At 43.3% G+C, this 24844-nt stretch overlaps 1 protein-coding gene across 4 annotated transcripts in view; it reads left to right on the top strand.

The window, feature by feature from the left end:
- Window positions 1-24844, top strand: part of LOC144228768 (uncharacterized) — a 616547-nt gene that overhangs the window by 16776 nt on the left and 574927 nt on the right. The window contains exons 3-4 of one of the 4 annotated variants that reach the window (XR_013334262.1): window positions 520-680; window positions 6491-6637. The exons of 2 other annotated variants lie outside the window; for them this stretch is intronic. The gene's annotated coding sequence lies outside the window, so the exon portion shown is untranslated. Of the gene's footprint in view, window positions 1-519; window positions 681-6490; window positions 6638-24844 lie in introns of those variants that run through there. One more of the 4 variants, XR_013334261.1, reaches the window with a different exon arrangement.

The following is a 24844-nucleotide window of genomic DNA, read 5'->3' as shown; positions in this document are numbered from 1 at the left end:
TCATGAGGCTTGCTCTCAATGTCCTTCATTTTCCTTTTTTAAATTTTTTTTTAATGTTTTTTATTTATTTCTGAGAGACAGAGAAAGAGACAGCATGAGCAGGGGAGGGGCAGACAGAGAGGGAGACACAGAATACAAAGCAGGCTCCACGCTCTGAGCTGTCAGCACAGAAACTGATGCGGGGCTTGAACCCACGAACTGTGAGATCATGACCTGAGCCGAAGTAGGACGCTCAACTGACTGAGCCACTCAGGCGCCCCTCAACATCCTTCATTTTCTGATTCAGTTCACCCAGGGTTGGCGTAATCGGCTCCCAGCTATCGAGGGAATATTCTGGATTCTGGTCATTTTTCACATGTAGGTTGCTTGCACTGAGCAGAATATGGAAATTCCTGTTCTGGGTCCTCTTCCCTCGACTGCTGGCGGTTCTGACCCTGTGCCGATGGCCGTGGGCTTTATAAAGCACTTCCATGTGATGTCACACCCAACCAGCCCCTTCTCTCTCTTGATTAACCCAAGGATCTGCAACTCAGTTGACCTCTGCTGAATCTCTATGCAGCTGCATCTCAACTACGGTTTGGTTGGATAACTGGGGGATGGTGTTCTCAGGACGAGAGTCACGGCAAAGCCCGGATCATCACAAAGCGGTGACTGCGACAACTCAGAGATCCAAAATCTAGGTAACGTGCTTATGGATTTCAATAACCACCAATGTTTGCACATGCATGGCTCATGCTAGTTAATGACCCTTTTCGAGGGCAGGGATGCTGCCGTATTTTCTATAATATGGATGGACAATGAAAGTGGTCCCAGTGAGTTCTCCACGGCTGAGTTTTTCTCATCTCTTCATACTTTTATGCTGTGGAGACACAAATAAACACAAGTTTTGGATTTAAGGATCTCAGGTTTCTCCCCACATAAGAACCCTCTCTAGGTGGGCCATCTGGTTTTGCTTTCCATGGTTGACCATTCAGAAAAGCTCCTTTGCGCTCTCAAGCCCCCGCTGACAGGGCCCCTTCTGGCCCAGCAAGGGCCACGTGCCCAGGGAATGTCTGTAGGAATCATGTCTCCCAGGCATGGAGACAAGGCTTTGTATCTGAGGGCCCTTGTGGTGGGGCTGAAAATGGTCCCCCGCAAGATTTCATGTCTAACCCCTGGAACCTAGGCATGCTACCTTATGTGGATACAAGATCTTTGCAGCTGTGATTACGTTAAGGATCTCAAAGATGGGGACATTATCCTGGATTATCTGAATGGGCCCTAAATACCATTGTGTGCCTCTCCATAAGGCAGAGGCAGAGAGAGAGACTCAGACAGAAGGAGATGAGGCAGTGTGATCACGGAGGCTGAGACCGGGGTGCTGGGGGTCGCCCGGAACTGGGGAGGACAAAGAGAGCATGTTCCCTAGAGCTTCTAGAAGGATGTGGCCCTGCAGACACTTTGACCTGGGCCTCCTGCTACTGATTTCAGATTGTAGCCTCGAGCACTGTGAGAGAGTAAGTAAGTATTGTTTCAAGCTACCAAATTTGTGGTAATTTGTTACAGCGGCGTAGGAAAATCATACTACGCTGAAGCTTAGGTTTTATTAGCTTCGCTCCCAATCCAACCGCTTTTGTTTTAGTCTTGGGTTGGTGATCGGTGGAGTGAGAGGTTGAAGACGGTGGTGGAGTCCTTGTTCGGAAAGGTATTTGGTGCTTCCACACGTCTGCCGAGAAAGCAGTCAGGTTCCGACGGTGGGGCCTTTGGGGACATTGAACCCCCTCAGTTTCCCACTGGTGGCCATCGTGTCACTGCTGTTTCCTTTCGTGCTTAGCAAGGATAGGAGAAAGGCTGGTGTGTTGTTTTGGTATAAACTGCAAAGAAGGCTCTAGAAAGGAACAGTGGATTCTTTGGCACATTGAGTCTTGGAAGAAGTAGGGAATAGGCTCCTATGACCTAAAACTGAAGTGGCAGTTTTGAAGAGGGATTGGGTAAAAAAGGTCGTAAGTCCCTGGAGCCCAACATAAGAAAATGGAAAACTTGGAGCTGCTGCGTACTCGGATGGGTGCCGACGGGTCCTGCCTCACCTGCGTAGCACAACCGTGTGCAGATTTAATTTCTACTAGTGAAGACGGAGGAGGAAAGCTATTGGCCGATAGCGGATCGCTTTATTGTTCTGGATTATTTTCTCTTTCTCTGTAAGAGAAGGAGGCAGAAGTCTGCCTGTTGTCATGAGATTTACCGTCTCTGTCTTGGGAACGTTGTGTGTCCCCACCTCACTGGCCTCAGGCTTAGTTAGCCACGGGGTTTGATTTGGCCAGTATGATTGGAAAGGGCTGTTAGAATCTTCAGGAACCTTTGGGATGTTTCTTCACCTCTCCTGCTTCTCTCCTTCTGCTAAGGCAGAAGTACATCTCAGATGAGGACTGTTCCTTTCACTTAGAAGATGAGTGAACCCACAGCTGACCCTCCACTGGGCAGGTAGTGAGAACAATCTCTGTGATTCTTAGCCTTGGAGGCTTGGGCATTGGCTGTTCCCCCCAGCTCTACAATTAAGGAGAGAAGGGAAGCATCTTTATTACCTCTCAGTTACCGTAAACGGTAGGGGAAGAGTTGTAGGGGTGTTGTGAGTGATTCAGAAGAAGAGGCATGTGTGGGGGCAGGGGAGAGGGGTCGGGGAAGAAAGACAGGCATTTGGATCAAGGGAGGTTCCTGGTAAATGTGAACTTTGAATGTTTAGAGGGATATGGAGGTGTTAGCTCACGGGGGAAATTTCCTAGCAAAGAATGGGAGACACATCCAGCAAAATTCGAGATGTGCACACCAGGGTGGGGTCTACAAAGGCCCTGAAGGATGACTACACTTGCTTGTGTCTGCTGGTGTGTATTTCTTGCGAAGGGATTTGGAGTTGATTCCCAAATCTTTGGGAAGCTAATAAAAGGTTTTAAACAGGAGCAGTAGTATGGTATTTAGATTGCAGGACGGATGGAAGAAGAATTTCTTAGGCAGCAGGATGTGTTTCCTTTCACACTGGAAAGGAAACTATGAGATCTACCCCCTGCGAAGTGCTCCTGGATGCGTGGTTTGCAAAGGTGTTTGAGGGTGGTTACATCACTACAGACAATGGGTTCCAGTGTCTGTGAATGAGTAAGTATAATAGTATTTGTGTGCATTTTAGAAACAGAACAACATGAGAACAACATGAGATCTTCTAGGTGTGTTTTATTTTATTTTATTTTTTTAAAATATTTTTTATTTATTTCTAGGAGAGGGAGAGAGACAGCGTGAGCAGGGGAGGGTCAGAGAGAGAGGGAGATACAGACTCTGAAATAGGCTCCAGGCTCTGAGCTGGCAGTCATCATAGAGCCCGATGCGGGGCTCGAACCCACGAACCTCGAGATCATGACCTAAGCGAAAATCGGATGCTTAACCGACTAAGCCACCCAGGCGCCCCTTCTAGGTGTGTTTTAAATGAGAGCCTTGTGATTCCCCCTCACGGCGGATGGGTTACACGTGGCTGAATACCAGTAGCTTTTCCGGGCATCTTTATATACTTGGTGGTTTTTGCTCTTAGCTATTGTTTCATATACTCCTATAACGTGCCATTGGTTAGACTTTAAAAGGACATGTAAAGAGCTTAGACTTTAAAATATAGCAAGTTATGGGGGGCCGTCAGTGGCTCAGTTGGTTAAGCGTCTGACTTTGGCTCAGGTCATGATCTCACGGTTCGTGAGTTCGAGCCCCGTGTCAGGTTCTATGCTGACAGCTCAGAGCCTGGAGCCTGTTTCCGATTCTGTGTCTCCCTCTTTCTCTGCCCCTCCTCCACTCACACTCTGTCTCTCAAAACTAAATAAACATTAAAAAAATTAAAAAAATATATAGCAAGCTAGGAGTGGAAACTGAAAACATTTCTGCCAATCCCCTTCAAGTAGATATTTATCATTGGCTTGAGTTATCTTCTGCTGATCAGATATTTTAGTGAAAGTCTAGCCTAAAGTATAGGCGAAAATGAGAAAATAGAGTGTTGCTTATGCTCTAGTTTTCTTTTTCATTAAACGGGAGCAAATGCTATCCATACCCAGTGTATTATTGCAAAGAGAAGGTGACCCTTTCTCTCATCTTGTCAGTTAGAAATAAAACATACAGATATTAACCCCCTGCGTATTTTAATGCAAAATGAGTGAATTCAGAACTTTAGAGGTGGTGATGGCAGTTTCTGACTAATTTTGAGGACTTAACATAAGGTTGATTTGAATACATATTTTGATATAAATTGTTTTCAAATCATGTGATATGGCACCAGTTAGAAATTTATTTTTGTCAAAAATATTTTTTACACAGAAATAATTTAAAATAAACAGCATATCACTGATGAAATAAGTTCACACATGTCTTTATGAATTAGAACAATACCAGGCACATATTATAATTGCAATCCATATTTATTGAATAAATGAATATGTATTGTTAAGACTATTTAAATAAACTGTATAATACATTCTTTCAGACACACAGAGCTAAAATAATATTCTTTGTATATAAAATCACTTAAATATAGATTCAGTAAAATTGTGAAACAGTTTTAATTTTAATCAAGTTTGAGGTTCCATTTTTAAAAAAATTTTAAGTTTGTTAATTCAATTTTGAGAGAGAGAGAGTTAGTGAGTGGGGGAGGGGCAGAGAGTGATGGAGAAGAGGGGGTCACAAGCAGGCTCCACACTGTCAGCACAGAGCTGACTTACTGTGTGATCATGACCTCAGTTGAAACCAAGAGTCAGATGCTTAACTGACCGAACCGCCCAGGTGCCCCAACTTTCCATTTTATTTAAGGTGCAGGGACACAGAGTGGCTGTCTTTCTGGAGGCACTATTTGCCAGGAGGATAATGTCAAGGGCACTGAACTGAATTCAGAATTCAAGGAGACTGACAAACCCTTCTTTACTGAGATTGCCTCATTAAATCCTATTTTATTTTATTTTTTTTTAAAGTTTATTTATTTTTGGGGCGCCTGGGTGGCTTAGTCGGTTAAGCATCCGACTTTCGCTTAGGTCATGATCTCGCGGTTCGTGGGTTCGAGCCCCGCGTCGGGCTCTGTGCTGACTGCCAGCTCAGAGCCTGGAGCCTGTTTCAGTCTGTGACTCCCTCTCTCTCTGACCCTCCCCTGCTCATGCTGTCTCTCTCTCTCTCTCTCCTAGAAATAAATAAAACGTTAAAAAAAAGTTTATTTATTTTTGAGAGAGACACAGAGTGCGAGCTGGGGAGGGGCAAAGAGAGAGGGAGACACTGAATCTGAAACAAGGCTCCAGGCTCTGAGCGCTCAGCACAGAGCCCAACGTGGGGCCTGAACTCCCGAACCATGAGATCATGACCTGAGCTTAAGTCGGATGCTTAACTGACTGAGCCACCCAGGTGCCCCCATTAAGTCCTATTTTAAATGTGAGAATACAGAGGCTAACAAGTTCACTGCCTTGTTCGGAAGCACTGGGCTGGTTTGTGGAAGGAGCACGGTCTGAACACAGGTGTTCTCATTCACGTGCCTGCCCCGCTGCCTCACGACCCGTGCAACACGGGGAGCCTGGACAGGTGGTGAGTGGAGGAGGCACGCGGTGCAGGGTGTTTGGGGCGGATCCAGTGGGCGTGATTTTGCGGCTGGGCCGTGAAAGCTTCTGTGTGGGTTGTGGCGGATGCGAGTCAGTTTGGGTTTGGACATCTGGAGCCTGCGATTCCGCAGGGCGCGGACATAGACGGGCCCAGCCGGCGGGTGTTCATGTCCACCTGGCGCTGAGGAGTGGTGTTTGGGCTGCTGAGGTGATTTTGAGCAAAAGGTGTGGGGGAAGTTCAGAAGACGATGCTGACCCCCTTCCAGACATGTCAGGGGACAGGTAGCCCTGACAGAGGAACCTTGATGGCTTGGCTCAGGTACACTGGGAAGAGGATTCAGACAAAGGCCCTAGAAATGCAGGTGGATCCATCATAGTCTCCCCTCCCCACCAGCACCTTTATTATATTTAATTTGCATTTCGGGCCGGCCTGGGAGCCACTTTTCAGGCTTTGCTGTCTATACAACCCAGCGCAGTCTTTCGAGGTTTTGTTAGAGGTACTTTTTTAAAAGTTTATTTATTTTGAGAGAGTGCGTGCAGGCGTTGGGGAGGGGCAGAGAGAGAGAATCCCTAGCAGGCTCCATGCTGTCAGCACAGCGCCCGATGCAGGGCTCAAACTCACAAAACCGGGAGATCATGACCTGAGCCGGAACTGAAAGTTGGACACTTAGCTGACTGAGACACCCAGGCGCCCTGGTAGAGGTGCTATGTTAATATTGCACCAGGTCGTGGGTCCTGATGAACATCTCTGGGCCAGAACTTAGTTCTGCTGCCAGGAGCGTGGATAGACCCTGCGGGCCTTCCCTAGTTAACTCCTTCCGTGCTGAGCCGGCCTGGATTCTGGTGGTGGCTGAGTCCTGGGGCCATGCGATGTTGAGGAATGTGACAGAAGGACCGCATCTATACTCCAGGTCTGCTCTGAGCCCGGGCTGGGAATATTACAGCGTCATCTGGAATATTACAGCGTCATCTGTCACAATCAGCTTATGGCTCTTACTGGGGACCCAGAAGCACATGCAGGGGTCGCCCCTCCTTCCCTGAGCTGCTGAGTTGAGCCTTCACAGGTAAGAGAAGGGTCAACGTGGGTGTGGGTGTGGGAAGGAGGCAGCAAGTGTTGGGGGTGGGTTTGGGAGGAGGGCAAGAGTTTATAAAGAATCAAAAGGGTGGCAGAGAGACCGACAAAGAGCTAGGGAGACAGTAAATCCCATCTAAGTGAACGATGATCATTTACTTCGGCAGAGGACAGCAGGTGCAAGCTGACCTCTAACATTGTCTATGAAAGGAGTGACCTTTCTAGGAGCGGGAGATGCCCACAGGGAAGAGGGAGAAGGGGCCTTGTTCTTTGCAGTGCCAGATAGAATGTGGCCTTGACGGAAGTAAGAAAGGTCAAGGGGAGCCAGGTGTTGGGGGGAGGCCTTGTCCTGGTGAGATCACGCGTGGTCCCCGGAAGCCTTACCTGCTGGCTCCTGACTCCTGAAGCCGCCGTGAGTGGGAACGGGCCACACAGCCCTGTGGTCAGCTGGCCGTCTCCACCTGCCTCTTCCTGATCCATAACCAGCCGAGCATGTGTTTAGCCACAAAGAGGCAGCACAGACTCTGGCCTCGGTATGAAGGAGTTTGGGCAGATGGCAAGTGTTCAGCTTACACAACGAATGTGACTTGACCAAGAATCCTCAGAGATCTTTGAGGCTCTCTAGGATTTGTCTTTTTGACTAGTGTTCTGTACCCCAGGCTTCCCAGTGGGTGAAAGATGTCAGTTCCCGGTTTAGTATGTAAAGGGACCCAGTTCATGGCTCTGTTTTGTCAGCGTTTAAAACTCACTACTTGGGGTTCCTTTGTCAAGAAGAAAGGCTGGGATAGGAGAGTAGCAATCCAATGTCTTGCCTGAAAACAAGGCTGGTCTCTTAAAGGTTTGAATGTTGCCTCTTATGGGTTGAACTGTGTTCCTCCAAATTCACGTATTGAAGTCCAGCCCCCCAGGACCTCAGAATGTAACCTTTATTTGGAAATGGGGTCGATGCAGATGTAATTAGTTATGATGAAGTTCTACTGAAGCTGGATGGTCCCTTAATAAAAGGTGACCTTTTATTAAGTCCTTAATAGAAGGGAAATGTGGACACAGTCATGCACACAGGGAAAACGCCGTCTGAAAACGAAGATGGCCGTCTACAAGCCGAGGAGTGGAGCCTAGAACAGATCCTTCCCTCGGCCCTCAGGGGGGGATTAGCCCTGCTGATGGGACTTCTAGTCTCCACAACTGTAGGGACTGCCTTTTTGTGAAAGCCACCTAGTTTCTGGAATTGTATGAAGGGAGCCCTAGCAAACTAATATACCGACCATGTGGTCAGAGATAACGAACATGTGTGTTGCAAAAGTAATTAAGTTTCCAGAATCTGAAAAAGCCTTTCTCGTCTTGATGAGGGTGGGGATGCCCTTTGTCCCCTGGCTTTTGCTTTTCATTAGAGCTTCATCCCAAACAATCCAGGCTAACATCTTTGGTATTACTCAGAGTCATCATAATAGATAATAGAATATGTTCATATTATTTTTTCTTTCTCTACCCTTGCCGTGTTTTCCTGAGTGGTGTTCACATGCCCACTTGACTGGCTTTAACCTTGGCCTTATGACCTGAGCTGGTGAGTGGAGCGTGGGTGGCTTTAAATGCCACTGCTTTGCTTGTGATCACGGTTTTGCACCTTGCTCTCTGTCACGAGCATCTAGGATGTCTGTGGAGCTTCTCTGTTGAGTTGGGTCCTGAAATGAGAAGGTGTGTGGAGTCCAGCCTCGCTGGAGGAAACTCAGCAGAGAGTACCAGGATTAGGAAACATGATCTAGGGTTCATCTGTTAGTTTGACAGAATCTGACAAATATCCCAGTGAATTGATAATAGTTCTCACCTGTGTGTCAGTTTCTGGGCTAAGAATTTCCATGTGCTCTATTTAACAGGGCTGGGATTTCCACACCTCTGTTCTATTTCTGTTCCCCTGTTGGGGAAATAGGCTCAGATTAAGTCAATTTCTTGAACTCCCAGGCTGGGTAGTGGCAGAGTGTAATCCAGATCATGTTGACGGTAAAGCAGTGCTCTTGTGGCACCTGGGTGGCTCAGTTGAGCGTCTGACTTCAGCTCAGGTCATGATCTCACGGCTTGTGAGTTCAAGCCCGCATCGGGATTTGTGCTCAGAGCCTGGAGCCTGCTTCGGATTCTGTGTCTCCCTCTCTCTCTGCCCTTCTGCTCATTCTCTCTCTGTCTCTGTTTCAAAAATAAATAAGCATTAAAAATTTAAAAAAAAAAACCAAAAGCAGTGTTCTTTCCTCCAGTCAGGATGCCCCCGTTATCAGTTATTTCTATTGTCCATATATATTGCCAATAATTCATATTCTGATAGGTAATAATTCTATTACCCTATTTTTTTTGGTCAAAAGACTACTGGATCTCACCTTCCATCTTTATACACCCAGGACTAGAATTTGGTTCCTGGAGTCTGGCAGGATCGTGGCCGCCATATGTTCTCAGTCTTCTCCTTTTTTCTTCCCACAGCTCTTTCCAACCTTCACATTCTCTTCACGACTTCCCCAGCACCCGTTCCTCTGCAGTCTTAGGCATGACCCTGTCTTTGACCATAAGAGTGATTCTCAAACTTAAGCTGTATCCTAATCACATGGTGGGCTTGTTAAACACAGATTTCTGGGCCACATTCCTAGAGGTTTTGGTTAAGTAGGTCTGGAGTAGGACCTTAGAATTTATTTTTCTGGTGAGTTCTCTGGTGACGTTGATGGTACTGGTCCAGGGACACCACTTTGAGAATTGCCTGAGAGAAAATAATGGTGGTTAGCAGAACTCCCTTAATGACTTTCTACAACTGCAACTTCTTGACACTTACAAACTTCCTCCCCTCCTTCCTGCCTGTAACACCCAGGAGGGGCTTCCGCCTGTGATCCGGGCCCCACTTCTGTCTACCTCCTCAGAGGTGGCTCAGTTTTTCACATTTTTTTCTCTTTTATTTTCAAAATGTTCTTCTCTGTTGCTGTTCCCTTCTGACTCTGCATGTGTCTGAGTCTTTCCCGTTTTATACAAACCCAAAACAGCTTCTCCTTGGCACGACACTACCTCTCAAAGATTTATAACCCGCTTTCTTGAAAGAGTTGCTATGCTCGTTGTTACCACTTGTGGCCAGAATTCTAACAACGTTTGCCCCAAGATTCCAATCCCTTGGCTTCTTCATCAAACACTAATCTAGAGACTTCTATGAAAGTACTTGGCAGATAGAATTAGGTCACCAGTCCGCTGAATTTGACGAAGGGAGATTAACCTCGATTATCTGCGTGGACCCAGTGTGATCACTGGAGCCGTTAAAGCAGAAAAGGAAGGCGGGACGGATGGACCAGGAGGAGAGGTCAGGGAGATTCAAAGTGTGACCAGGATCCGACAAGCTATTTATCTCTGGCTTTGAAGTTGGAGCCAAGGAATGGAGGCAGCCCCTCGAATCCCCGGCTGGCCGCCAGCAAGGAAATGGGATACTCAGTCCAACAACCACATGGAACCCAATTCTGCCAACAACTTGAAAGGATAGATTTTACCCCCGGAGCCTCCAGATAAGAGCCTGGCCAGCGCGCCCTTAGATTTAGCCTGGTGAGACCTGAAGTGTAGTCCTCTTGGCTTCTGACTTACGAGCCTATGGGATAATAAGCTTATGTTGGCTCAAGTCACTAAATTTGTGGTAATTTGTTACCACCGCAGCAGGGAGCAAGCATAGCCCTTCCCTATCTTCTCTTCGTTTGCAGCTTGTTTTCAGCTCCCTCCTCATTGCTAACTGAAACAATTATGATGACGATGGTTTCAGTTATATTTTGTTGTTAAATCCTCTGGATGCATCTAACTGGAAACGTTTATAGCGTCTGATGCTGTTTTACCGTAATGCTCACCTCCTTTAAATTCTGTGACCCCACTCTCCACATTTTCTTTTCCTTTCTCTGTCACTCATTTTCCTTCAATGGCTTCCTTTCCTTTGCTGTCATGGAAGTAGTGAATTCCCCCGAGTTTTATTTTTTTCTTATTTGAAGATCTTTCCCTGACTACTCCTTTTTTCATGACTTCTGCATTATGTTGAAAGAAGTCAGGGAGGAAACACATTTCCTTACACCCTGGAATTTAGGGTCAAGGAGCCTGTGAATTAAACTAATAAAAGACAAATAGGAGAAAAGGCACATAGTTTTTATTAATGGGAGGCTAGGCTGTTGGTAGGGAAATGTCAGGGGATGAAAATACAAAGATCAAAAATATTGAAATCGCTTCACCATGATGAGATACCACCTCACATCTAGTCTGGGGGGCTCAGTTGGTTAAGTGTCCAGCTCTTGGTTTCAGCTCAAGTCATGGTCTCGTGGCTCAGGAGTTTGAGTTCTGCATCAGGCTCTGCACTGACAATGTGGAGCCTGCTTGGGATTCTGTCTCCTTTCTCTGCCCCTCCCCTGATCATGCTGTCTCTCTCAAAATAAATAAACTTGAAAAAAAAAAGGCAGGAAGTAATAAGTGTTGGTGAAGAAAATTGTGGCTAAAAGGGAACTCTGTGCACTGTTGGTGGGAATGTACATTGGTGCAGCCACTATGGAAAACAGTATAGAGAGAGGTTCCTCCAAAAGTTAAAAATAGAATTACCTTATGATCCAGCAATTCTATATCTGAGTATTTCACTGAAAGAAAATGAAAATGCTAACTTGAAAAGATATAGGCATACTCCTGTTCATTACATGTTCATTACAGCATTACTTACAATAGTGAAGATATGGAAACGACTACGTGCCCATCAATGGATTAATAAAGAGAATGTGGCATGTATACACACACACACCACACTCCACACACGGGAATATTATTCAGCCATAAGACAATAATGAAATCTTGCCAATTGTGACAACGTGGATGAACCCTGAGGGCATGATGCTAAGTGAAGTAGGTCAGACAGACCAAGAGAAAGGCAATCTGATCTCACTTATATGTGGAATGTAAACCAAACCAAAGCAAAAACCCCAAGATCATAGATACAGAGAGATTAGTGGTGGCCAGAAGCAGGAGATGGGGAGGTGGGCAAAATGGGTGAAAGCAGTCAAAAGTATAAGTTTGCAGTTATAAAATAAATAAGTCTTGGGGATGTAATGTACAGCGTGGTGACTAGAATTAGTAATCCCATATGCATATTTGAAAGTGACTAAGAGCGTAGATCTTAAAAGTTCTTATCACAAGGGGAGAAATTCTATATGTATGGTGACGGATGTTAACTAAACTTATGTAGGTGATCATTTTGTAATATATACAAAGTTTGAATTGTCATATTGCACACCAGAAACTAATATGTGTGTCCATTATACCTCAATATAATAGAAATAAATGATAAAGTTGTTAATGACTGGTATGGTATTATGTTTGTGAGCTTTCGGTGTTATTTCCTGTTGAATAAGAGAAATTACTTTCAAAAGAATGAGTATCTAAAGGTAGAATTTAACTGAAGGTAGTTGGAGACTACCAGCCCTATTTGCTAACTTAAATTATATCAACAAGGCAACTATCTTTCCATTTTCCCCTTAAAATTGATTTTACTCTTGTCACTCTCTTTCTCTCACTTCTTCCACAAGTATTTTCCTTTTCATCCTTCTTGTGATTCCTCTAGGGCCTCAATAATCAGTAAGCTTCGTCTCATAAATGAGCTCTGTTCTATTGAGAGAAACCATTTGGAGGTATTCTATATACTGCTTCCCAGATAAGTGAGAAATAAAGCCAAGATCAGTTAGTCACATCTACCATAGATGGAATGGTTGCTCATGTATAATAAATTTGCTCCTCCAAACTTATCCAAATAATTGTGATACCATTAATATTATTTGACTAGACCCTATGTCTATGGTCTTCAAGTGGCCAGAATTCAAGATTGAAACAGGAATTAGCAATTTAAAAATCTTTGAGTTTTTTCATTCAAAAAGTGAAACCTCAAAATAGTTCCTTTAAAACCCTTTTGATACCATCACAGTGAAAATATCCTTTTCTTGGAGGCGGCAAATGTGGGATGCTCTGGACTTAAATCTGAATTCCAGCTAATTATAAGTTTAATTAACTGGATGTAGTTAGAATTAGTTAGAAAAGGGCTGATTGTCTCATGTCTGGTGGCAAACTAAATGTATATTCATTAATTAACCTCAGACCATATTAGCAACTGGAGCTGCTAAGGCTTAATTCATTTAGGTTAGCATTGGTGTTCCATATTTTAATGTACTATCACTAGATGCAGAAATGTCACATGCAAAAAAAAATTTTTTTTTTTTTGCATGGAGGTTCATAGAAAAAAACTCAAATGGATGGTTAGGCTTGGGGGCTTATGTACCTTTTTAAAAAATGCTTATTTAACTTGGGATGAGCACTGGGTGTTATATGGACACCAACTTGACAATAAACTATTTTAAAAAGATAAAAAATGCTTATTCTGAGAGGGAGAGAGAGAGGGAGAATAAGTGGGGGAAGGGAAGAGAGAGCAGGAGAGAGAGAGAGAGAGAGAGAGAATCCCAAGCAGGCTCTGGGCTGTCAGTGCAGAGCCGGATGCAGGGCTCTATCCCAGAAACTGGGTGACCACGACCTGAACTGAAGTCAAGAGTCAGATGCTTAACTGACCGAGACACCTAGGTACCTCACTTATGGGAAAGGAAAGTAGGTTTGGGCTTTGAGAGATGATAAATCAAGGGGAAGTGGCCAGGAAATAAATGGAGGGAGACTACTGAAGATAAGGATCATTGGTGCAATGAACCTTCAGCTCAAAATAGTCCTGATGCCAAGGTGGCATATTTTAGGGTGGCACATCCTAGTCCCCATTCGAAGTCTTTCTCTATAGCTCCATGACTGTTAGTGCTCATTGAACCCTTGTCTTCTGCTTGGGACCACAGACACCTTAAGATGAACTTGTCTTAAACCAAAGCCATTTTTCCTTTCACCTTTCCTAACTGAAGTCTCTCCTTTTATAGTGTGTATTTGTAAATGGCATTACCCTCTACCCCATATTAGCATCCACCCTATATTAGATTAGGATTGAGTTAGAGAAAACCTGAAATAAGAGTAGATTAAAATAGGTATTAGGCTCTGGTCCAAAAGAAATGCAAAGCTAGGGCAATCATGGGTGGTAGGGTAGCTTCTTAGCTACCATGCACCCAAGCGACTTCCTTCTGTCTCAACATCACAGAACAGTTTCTGCTTTTGGGGTCACCTCATGGTCCAATACAGTTGCCAGAGATCCTGCCATTGCATGGGAGTGTAAAAGCAGGAAGGAGGAAATGAGGGAGGTCAGTTAAAGCTGTATGGGAGCCTGAAATCTATGAACATTAATGACATCCATTGTCACCCTGGATGGAACTGACGTTCCATTACCACAAAACAACGGGAGAATGGGTAATATGTAGCCAATTAGCAACCTCTCCAATTACCGGTCTTCCACAGCCCTGACTGCCAATGCCAGAGATCTGGAGTTGTCTTTGTTCCTCTTTCTTATTCACATGCAATCTGTCTTTGGCTTCTGTAGACTCCTCTTTCTTCATTCTCACTTACTTTATTCATAATTTCCTCATTTGAAGCTGCTGATGGTATTGATATTAACAATAATATCTATCCAACTCCTACCACATATTACTATGCAAAGTGTTTGGGGTGCATTTTCTCCTTGTATCCTCACAACAACTCGATTTGGTGGGTACTATTATTATATCAGTATGCCAGATTATAAAGCAGAGGTTTAAGAGGTTCAGAAAGCCAGAGGGTCACAAACACATGGTTTGGTAATTGTCTGTTTCTTCATTTTCTCCAAGCTCCTTGAGGGAATGGCCCAGGGCTTAATGGTTTTTGCTTCTCTAGGACATCACAGAGTGCCTGGATCTTTTTTTTTTTTTTTTTTTTAAATAGTTTATTGACAAATTAGTGTCCACATAACACCCAGTGCTCATCCCCACAAGTGTCCTCCTCCATGCCCATCCCCCCCCTCCCCCCACATCCATCAGCCCTCAGTTTTTGTCAGCATTCAAGAGTCTCTCATGGTTTGCCTCTCTCCCTTTCCCCCACCATTTCCGCCCTTCTTCTCCCCCTTGTTCCTCCGTCAAGTTCCTCCTAATCCTCCTATACGTGCAAACATATGATATTTGTCCTTCTCTGCCTGACTTATTTCGCTCAGCATAACACCCTCAAGGTCCATCCATGTTGCTACACATACAGAGTGCCTGGATCTTAGTAAATGTTTGTTGAATTACTGAATGCATTCCAGAATAAAGTAGATTCTAAATAAATATTTCCATGATTAAATCATATTGGCCTCAACATTTCTAAAATTTAAAAAAGTGTAGATGAGAATGGGCACAAAGTCTGGTCTTTATCAAGCAATATATACAACACGTAGGTCTCTGGTGCACTTCAGGGGGAAGAGATAGTTGAGGCTGGTGTTAAAGGTGTATAGGTTTTAAGGACACCTGGGTGGCTCAGTCGGTTAAGTGTCCGACTTTGGCACAGGTCATGATCTCACTATTGGTGGGTTTGAGCCCCGCATTGGGCTTTGTGCTGACAGCTCGGAGCCTGAGCCTACTTCAGATTCTGTCTCCCTCGCTCTCTGCCCCTCCCCCACTCACACTGTCTCTGTCAAAAATAAATAATCATTAAAAAATGTTTTTCAAAAGGTGTGTATGGGTTTTGCAATTGGATGGGATTATGGTTTTTAAAAGTATATTTTTAAAAATGTTGATTTACTTTTGAGAAAGAGAGAGAGGCAGAAGGAGAGAGAGAATCCCAAGCAGGTTCCTTGCCATCAGTGCAGAGCCTGATGTGGGCCTTGATCTTATGAACCATGAGATCTTGACCTGAGCAGAAATTAAGAGTCACTTGCTTAACCAACTAAGCCACCCAGGTGCCCCTGGATGGGATTTTGTTTTAATTACAGCTCTGACACTGAGGAGTTTTATAACCTCTGGCAATTGTTTATTTAGCCTTTTTGAATTTTGGAATCTTATCAGTAGATGTAGAGCTAGTAACAGCTACCTTTCTGATTGTAAGGATTAAATGAGATAAAATATAAAAGGGGGGTGCCTGGGTGGCTCCATCGTTTAAGCATCTGACTCTTGATTTAAGCCCACGTCATAATCTTGCGGTTCATGAGTTTGAGCCCTGCGTCGGGTTCTGCACTGAGAATGGGGAGCCTACTTGGGATTCTCTACCACTCTTTCTGCCCCTCCTTCATGCTCTCTTTGTCTCTCTCTCTCAAAATAAGTAAGTATATTTAAAAAAACACCACCAAGTGGTGTACTGCTTACCACTTGGAAGGAAACCAACATGTAATCCTGTGTTTAAGTGTCCCTCCCTGTGCTCTCTGTATTTCTGCCTCTTTGCTAGATTCCTCTTTCCTTGTCCCTTTTTCATCCCAGACAGACATCACGTTGTTGGCCTAAAGGAGCCTGGGTCTAAAAATGGGAGGTTGAATCTCAGCCCTGCTACTGCCTGTGTTTGTTATTTTGTAAAATCATATAAGCTGTTTTCATTTTATTCTCGGAGTTATGTTTCTTTGTTGCACTCCCAGCCTGTACCAGAGTTGCATGGACGGAGTTTATTCAGTAACATTTATGGATTCGGGAAATAGCCACTGGGCTCCCATGGTTGCTGGTTAAAAAGCCAGTTGCTGGAAGAAGGCTTTCCATGATGGGGAGGGCAGGTGAATTGCGGGGTGAGCCTGCAGCTGCTGGCCTGGGCCCTCAGGGCCGGCTCCGAGCCATCTGCTTGGCCTGCGCTTGATTGGTTGGACATGGAAAGGAATAAAAACCAATCAAGAAAGATGACCTTTTGTGGAATTAAGCAATTTGCAAGCAGCTGCAGAGATACTGGGACCCCAGTAAGAGCAAGCAGATTTGCCTGGCTTCTACGTTGGACTCACATCAAACTCGTTAATGTCAATAAGAAAGAAATTGAGCTTGTCTTTGTTGTGAGCCTAATGAAGCCTTTGCTGGCTGAGCTAAATTTCTCCCTTCGACTTCTCTCTCTTTAACTTTTTCTGCTTCCTTTTATTGAATGATCTTGGCAGTGGCTCTTCCACTCGTTTCAAAAAGGAAGAAGAGCTAGGGAAGAGGAAGAGAAGTTTACAAACCAAGAGAAAGTTTAAAGTGAGGGTTTAGCCCTTCTCCACGGTGATGTATGTTTAGAGCCTCCTAAATCCGACTCTGAGAAAACTCTGCCCGAGACTGGGTGGCGAGGTGAAGGTGGTATAGTGGGTTAGAATTTGCACCAGTGGGCGGCTGAGGCCCTGCCCTTCTCTGCTGGACCACTTCTCCATGGGGTGTGTCTGGTCTGGGAACACTGGTCAGTTGGGCCTCTGATAGACTCCTACGTGGTCAGTTTGGTTGTAGATAACTCAAACCCCAACTCAAACCAACCTAAGCAAAAGGGACCCTTTGTTTCCTTATCTAGCTGAAAACTGCCGGCATGAAGCTGGCTGTGGGTCATGTCCTTGGAAACAAGTTCCTCTCCATCTCTCGCTTCTGCAGTTGGCTTCCTAGGCAGGCTTCATGTGGAAGTTTCTGGCAACTGCCGAATAATATCTACTTAAGTCTAAGTTCACCAACCAGTACCATATTACTCCCGTACCCTATCATAACCAATCATTGTTTATACTCCGTTTTCCTGCTCAAATTATGATGAGGTTTCTCTCTCCTGATTGGACACTGATTAGTAAATCACCTCCCCAAATAACAGTGCAAAAGCGTCCTCATACACATCCCTTTATGGGCCTGAAATTTTATTTGGGCATATATACCCCCAAACAGCCTTGCGAGAATATAGGGTAAGTGTTTGATTTACTGACATAGTTCTTTTTTTTAATTTTTTAAGTGTTTTATTTATTTCTGAGAGAGAGAGAGACAGCGTGAGCAGGGGAGGGTCAGAGCGAGAAGGACATACAGAATCTGAAGCAGGAACCAGGCTCTGAGCTGTCAGCACAGAGCCCGATGCGGGGCTTGAACCCACGAACTGTGAGATCGTGACCTGAGCCGAAGTCGGATGCTTAGCTGACTGAGCCACCCAGGCGCCCCCGACATAGTTCTTGACTGCTCTTTTGAGTAGCTACACTGTCTATACCTTCACTGTATGGGTGTATGTGTATCCCACCTGACCAGCAAGATTTGAAAATTCAGCTTTCAAGTTTTTGCTTATCTGATGATGAAGTGGTACATTATTTTTCTAAATTGCATGTCTCTGCTTATTAACATCTCTTTCTGTTCTTGTTGGCCTTTTAGTTTCATCTTCTGTGAACTGCCTTTCCATATGCTTTGCTCGTTTCTCTCATCAGTGTTTATGACGTTTTCTTGTTGAGGTGGAGACATTCTTTGTATATTCTGGCAAACATTCTCTTGTCAGTTACTGACATTGCAAATATCTTCTGTCAATCCTTCCTCTGTCTGCAAACTTTGCCCGTAATAGACTTTATTGAAAATAAATCCTCTTGTTGATGTAATAAAAAAAAAAGTTTTGGTTCAATGTTCTTACCCCAAAACAGTCTGTCACATAGCTGCCTCAGATGTATAGTTTTACTTTCATAGTTTTGATTGTGGTGTTAGAAGTGATCCCTGTATTTTTTTCTAATTATTGGGTAAAAAAATTAAAATTTTAAAGGAGAGAACAGCCTTTGTGAGTGACCAAAAAGTAGTTATGACAAAGTTTAAAGTGAAAATGAATTGCCAAGACTAATATACATAAAATGAGACATTGTATCACAAAATAATCTATTCCATATCATTATGGTAACTACAGAAATGCTGATTATGATAATTTGGGAGTGTTAGAATAAGACATTAAGCCCAGAGACCTCATGGTGATCATCTGACTGTGGCTTTGAATGACATTATTCTACTTTTGAGAAATTTCATCTTTCTATCCACTGCCCAGTTTTGTGAACAATTGTCTGGTTTGGTTGCCTTTAATCCATTTTTAAAAATTTTTATTTATTAAAAACACTTTTTTTGGTATGTTTTANTGAGCTGAAGTCGGACACTTAACCGACTGAGCCAACCAGGCGCCCCTAATCCATTTTTTTTTTTAATGCAGTAGTATACCACTTTTACTTCTTTATTCTCAGGAACACAAATCTTCTCTACTCTCAGGACACATGGTTTGAGTGGGATCTACCCTAGTTCCAGGAGTAGATTATGTAGCCCAGGCTCCATGGTCATGGCCCCCAAATTCCCTAGTTTTGTGGCTGGTCAGTGAGAACGTATGACCTATGTCTGGCCAATTGGCAAACTCTATTTCCATGTCACAGTGATTGGTTCAGTAGTCTCATATTGATCCAATCATAGTTAATCCCGGGATATATGCAGGAACCATATATATATATATTTTTTTTTTTCTTTCTTTCTTTCTTTCTGATCTTAGCCTTGAGTAGATATTACCTTGCAGTTTCCATACACTACCACATGAAGCCTACCAAGGAAGCCAACTCTAAATGCGAGAGATGGAGAGGAACTCGTTTTCTGGGACATGACCCTTCATCCTGGCAGGTTTCAGCTAGATGAGCAAAGGGTCCCTTTTGCTTAGGTATGTTTGAGCTGGGCTTTGTGTTATCTACAACATAACTGACCACTTAGGAGTCAGCTAGAAGCTAAACTCACCACATGAGACACATCCCATGGAGAAGTGGTTTAGCAGAGACGGGGGCGGGCACCCAGCCATCTAACCCACAGCACTACCGTGCCCCACCTTCACCTCGTCACCCACCCATCTGGGCAGAGATTTTTCAGACTCAGATATTGGAAGATGTACACATATCACCATGGAGAATGGTTAAACCTTTACTTTAAAAGTTTTTCTTGCTCTTTAAACCAAGTACTGTATAGTGTTTAGAAGCATAAGGCCGTGTGTGTGTGTGTGTGTGTGTGTGTACATATATATGTATATATATATACGTGGATAGAATTTAAAACTAGGTGCTGAGTGAAAAAAGGAACAGAGAGAGACCTAGAGTACAGTACTGTCTTTGTAAATACTCGTACACAAAACAAGAGTATATTTTTGGCTAGATTTCATTTAGATAGAGGATATATACCAAGTACAAATAAAACCTTGGATTGCAAGTAACTTGTTTTGCAAGATGAGCAAACATTTCTAATAAATTTTAACTTGATAAACGAGTGATGTCTTGCAATACAAGTAGTAAGTGATGCCGAATGTCACATGATCACAACTGAGCCAATAGTTCTTCCTCTTCGTCGTCTTCTCTCTCTCTCTCTCTCTCTCTCTCTCTCTGAGAGATTGTGGGTGATCATCAATGCAATGTCATATTTCCTCAAAGTCCTTAAAAGGAGGCAAAGGCAAGCGTTATTAGATAGGTTCTTTGTTAAAGTTGCACGAAAAGAGAAAGATTCCATTGAGCCAATAGATAGTGGTGATTCCGTTAGTGACAGTGAAAATCATCCGTCACCATAACCCTCCTCTCTCTTGCCTCCCTCACACCAACCATGAAGGTTTTCACAGGTAATTGCAGGTTAATTTAGTTTCTTTATATTTTGTATTCTATTACAGTATCATAATCATTTTTATGTGAGTATTTTTGGGTTGTGAAATGAATCCTCTGAGTTTCCATTATGGGGAAATTTCGTATGGGGAAACTAATTTTGATCTACAGTGCTTTGGATTACAAGCATGTTTCTGGAATGAATTATGCTCGCAAACCAAGGTTTTACTGAACTTTAGAATGTTTGCTATGTGGGGGATGTAGATAAAAGTAAATATAAACTAAAAAGGGAAGCCTTTGTAGGTAATTGTAGTAGTGTGCCATGGACTGAAGAGTGCGGTTAAATTAACTTTTGGCACCTAAGTAAAAAATTTAAAAAATCTTTTTATCATTTATATCATGTAAATATATTTATTTTATATCTATCATTGTTTAGACAATATGTTCTCAGTGTTCAACAAGCACTTTTTGATTTACTAGTCTTTTGGGATGAATGATATCTTTAAAAAAATTCTTTTTAATGTTTGTTTATTTGTGAGATAGACAGAGTGTGAGCAGGGGAGGGTATGAGAGAGAGGGAGACGCAGAATCCAAAACAGACTTCAGGCTCTGAGCTGTCAACACAGAGCCTGTCATGGGGCTTGAACTCTTGAACTGTGAGATCATGACCTGAGCCGAAGTCAGACCCTTAACCATTGAGCCACCCAGGCTCCCCTGCAATGCTTTTTAAGTAACAAGCAAGCAAGTAAACAGCCTTGGTGATCTGAGTTTACTGTAGCAAACGTTTTAACAAATATTCCTATAACAAATATTTGTAGCATCAGAACTGTAAATCAACGGTCCTGGTGATTGTTAAACCTTCAATATTGCAAGGAGGTTCTTTGCCCTTCTTGGTAACCATTCTTAGAACTCAACTTTATACTGACAAGATACACTTGAGGTCCATCGTTAACTTACATTTTGTACATTGTATGTGAATGTTCTCTCTGGTTTTCCTCAGATCCAACAAGATGGAATGTCTAGTTGGATACTTTGTCTTCTCAGAGCTCCCATTCAGTCTTCCAATTCTCTTCAAGGGCTCTCATTATACTGCTAATTAGGTTTTGTAGCCTTTGGCTTCAGTGACATTTTCTACTCAAGACTGAATTTAAAAATATAGAGCACCCCTGAAGGAGAAATGTTATCAGAGGTCTGTGATTTCCCTGGCGGGCACGATGAGTGAAGCTTTACCATGGCTGGAGGTATGAATCTGGAATTTTATATTTTAGCCTGATGGGAACTGGGGAAATATGTTACCACACCAAGTGTTTTGAAGTCAAGGAGTCTGTTCCTTTTGCTTTGTGTTTCCCCACATGAAATGCAGATTATAATAAATGCCATATNCTATTAAAAAAAAAAATAAATGCCATATACATATTGAAATGGATTCTCCTGCTGTCACTGAACTCCGCAGCAAAACCAGAGGATGTGAATGGCGAGTAAATAATGTTACAGATTATTGCCTACTTCCGCACCTTGGATTTTCCATTTTCCTTGTTCACGCTGTTGTTGTCAGAGATATTTCTGTATGTAGAGTGGTGTTTTCTTAGGGGAGATTCCATGGTTAAAGCTCAGGGCATTCGATTTTATTTTAACCTCATAGCCAACCTTAAAGGAATCCTATATTCCAAGTTGGTGAGCAAATGGTTACTTACCGGGGGAAAATATTAAGCATTAATATGCCAATAACATCCACTTCTGGGTTTAGGAAAGCAAATTCTAAAATTATACCCTGTAATATGATTTTGATAAGAGATACCATTGACTTCTGTCATAGCTGTAAGAAAAAAATCACCTGGCTGGGGCGCCTGGGTGGCTTAGTTGGTTAAGTGTCCAACTTTCGCTTAGGTCATGATCTCACGGTTCGTGGGTTCGAGCCCCGCGTCGGGCTCTGTCCTGACTGCCAGCTCAGAGCCTGGAGCCTATTTCAGAGTCTGTATCTCCCTCTCTCTCTGACCCTCCCCTGCTCATGCTGTCTCTCTCTCTCCTAGAAATAAATAAAAAATATAAGAAAAAAAAATCACCTGGCAAGGGGTCCTGCTACACAGTTTTTTTTTTTAAGTTTGGATTTCTTTTTTTTTTTTTATTTCTTTTCTTATGGGGGTTGCTTCAGCTAGATGGGATGATTCTTTGACAAGAGGCATGTTGACCTTTGGTGGAAATTGGGAGAAAAAGTTATAGACCATTAACCCAAGATGATGAAGGCACTCACTTGATGTTCCATGCCAAGAATGATTTACGGTTTCCTAAAGTCTACCTTCTCCGCTACCTGAGCCCCTTTGTAGATGTAAGGGGGCTCTGGTGTCATGGAAAGGACATGGGAACTCTGGACTGGGTACTACTTCTCTTGTATGAATGGAATCTAGAGATGTTTAGGACGTTTGTGTTTATAGGTAGGTGGCATTTTCTTTCCATGTGTAGAGTGTGGGTATGTATATATATGAGTATACAGCATAAAGAGATCTGTGTGTGTATAGATGTGTCTGGGATTCCCTAGACACAGGGAAAGCAGCTGGTCCTTATCTATATAGGGTGACTNTTCATGTGTCTGTTGGCCATCTGGATGTCCTCTTTGGAGAAGTGTCTGTTCATATCTTCTGCCCATTTCTTCACTGGGTTGTTTGTGTCTCGGGCGTGTAGTTTGATGAGTTCCTTATATATCAGAATAGGAAGTTTTGATGGGTAATGGTTGAGGGGCAATCTGGGAAGGTCTTGAGTTGGTGTGGGGTCCAAGTTTAGCGATGTGCCTCGCTGAATATCTCAAAGGAGAATTTGGACAACTAAGGCTCATCAAAATGTTTTGGGCCTGGAAAGCAGGAAAAAAAGGAAAATACATCTCTAAAAGGTGAACAGAACCCTGAAGATAAACTTTGCTTATAAGTTTTCTGAAATCCGGCTCTACCTCTCTTTCTCTTAATTGCACTTAGGTCAAGTGTGAACATTTCAGGGGCCATAGAGAACCTGGATGGGTCTATATTTAGCTAAATATTTTTTATGTCTACATATTCTTTTCTTTAGTAAAATTGTTTAAAGTTTATTTTTGTGAGAGAGACAGAGCGAGCAGGGGAGGGGCAGAGAGAGAGAGAGATACGGAATCTGACATGGGCTCCAGGCTGTGGGCTGGCAGTCAGCATGACAGAGGGGCTGGCAGAGCCTGACACAGGGCTCAAACCCATGAACTGTGAGATCATGACCTGAGCTGCAGTTGGAAGCTTAACCAACTGAGCCACCCAGGCGCTCTGAGACAGGTGAGTCTAGAGAGGCAGAAGGGTGACCTACTTCAGGCACGTGCTGAACTACCAGAATAATAGAGCTAATTACCCACACCGAGGAGCACGGACTGGTCATGGTATCGATTTTTAAGTTCTTTTTCTCAGAGGAAAGCAATCTACCTTCTATACAGCAGGTGGCAGCATTGCCGGCCACAATCCCCCGCTCCGCTCCGGTTGGCTGAGTTCCTGCGCGGATCTGCCAAGGCAGAAATGCTTGTTTGCATTACTGGAGACTGTAGCGCTTGAGAATTTCATTAAGAAGAGAAAGACAAACTCTTATTGCTATTACAATCATTTTCCATTTTCCATATGTCTCTAGAGCAGACAAATAAGGTAGCCGTGTTATAAGCTGCTGCATGGGTAATTCAAAACCAGAGGTGAGAATTGGTTGAATTCTTGCCCACAGTGAAAATAGATCCATTGCTTTTAATTGCATTTGCAAATAATAATAGTGGTGACATCTTGGCAACATCACAGTGTGAAAATATTCAGTGTGTTGGCTAAAGACCCACACTCTTAATTTCCAGCTAGAGAAATTGTTCGTGTATCTATTTTATTTTCTTGAGTCTATCTAGTGAACAATGCCTTATTAAATGGTAATAACTGACAAATTTCTACCATGCTCTGAGTTTCTGCAGAACATGTACATTCTTAGATTGTGAGCTCCTCGAGAATAGCCATTGCATCTTAATTATGGTGGATTCCCAACATTGACAGACTACCTAATAATGGTAGTAAATATTTATTGAGTGCTTACTGTATGCCAGCCAGTGTTCCAAATACTTCATGTGTATTAACACAACTCTTTCTCATCAGGATGCTATAAGGAAGATGCTATTATCTCTGTTGTGTAGATGAGGAAACTGAGGCATAGAGAGATTAAGTAACCTTTGAAAAACTTTCAGGATATGCTAGTCTTTGTTACTTTTTGGTTTCTTAATGGTGTTTTGGTGTGGTATTCCTCAGAATTCTAATTGTGTGAGGTCATTAAAAGTTGATGCAAGGCAGGACGCCTGGGTAGCTCAGTTGCTTAAGCATCCGACTTCAGCTCAGGTCGTGATCTCACAGTTCATGGGTTTGAGCCCCACTTTGGGCTCTGTGCTGACAGCTCAAAGCCTCCAGCCTGCTTCGGATTCTGTGTCTCCCTCTCTCTCTCTGCCCCTTCCCCACTCACACTCTGTCTCTGTCCCTCTCTCAAAAATAAATAAACATTAAATTTTTTTAAAAAGTTGATGTAAGGCAGCATTTCACATATTTAAAAAAGGGTATTATATCATTTATGCAAGTATTGTCTGATCCCACTTATATGAGGTATCTAGAGCCATGAAATTCACAGGAATGGAAAGTAGACTAGTGGTTGCCAGGGGCTGAGGGAAGGAAGAAATGGGGAATTGTTTGATGGCTGCAGAATTTCAGTTTTACAAGATGAAAGACTTCTGGATATTTCTTG

This window comes from Crocuta crocuta, unplaced genomic scaffold, assembly GCF_008692635.1.
Source record: "Crocuta crocuta isolate KB4526 unplaced genomic scaffold, BGI_CrCroc_1.0 scaffold546, whole genome shotgun sequence".
Taxonomy (NCBI): domain Eukaryota; kingdom Metazoa; phylum Chordata; class Mammalia; order Carnivora; family Hyaenidae; genus Crocuta; species Crocuta crocuta.
Note: the sequence above shows the minus strand (reverse complement) of the source record. Positions and strands in the feature narration are given on the sequence as shown.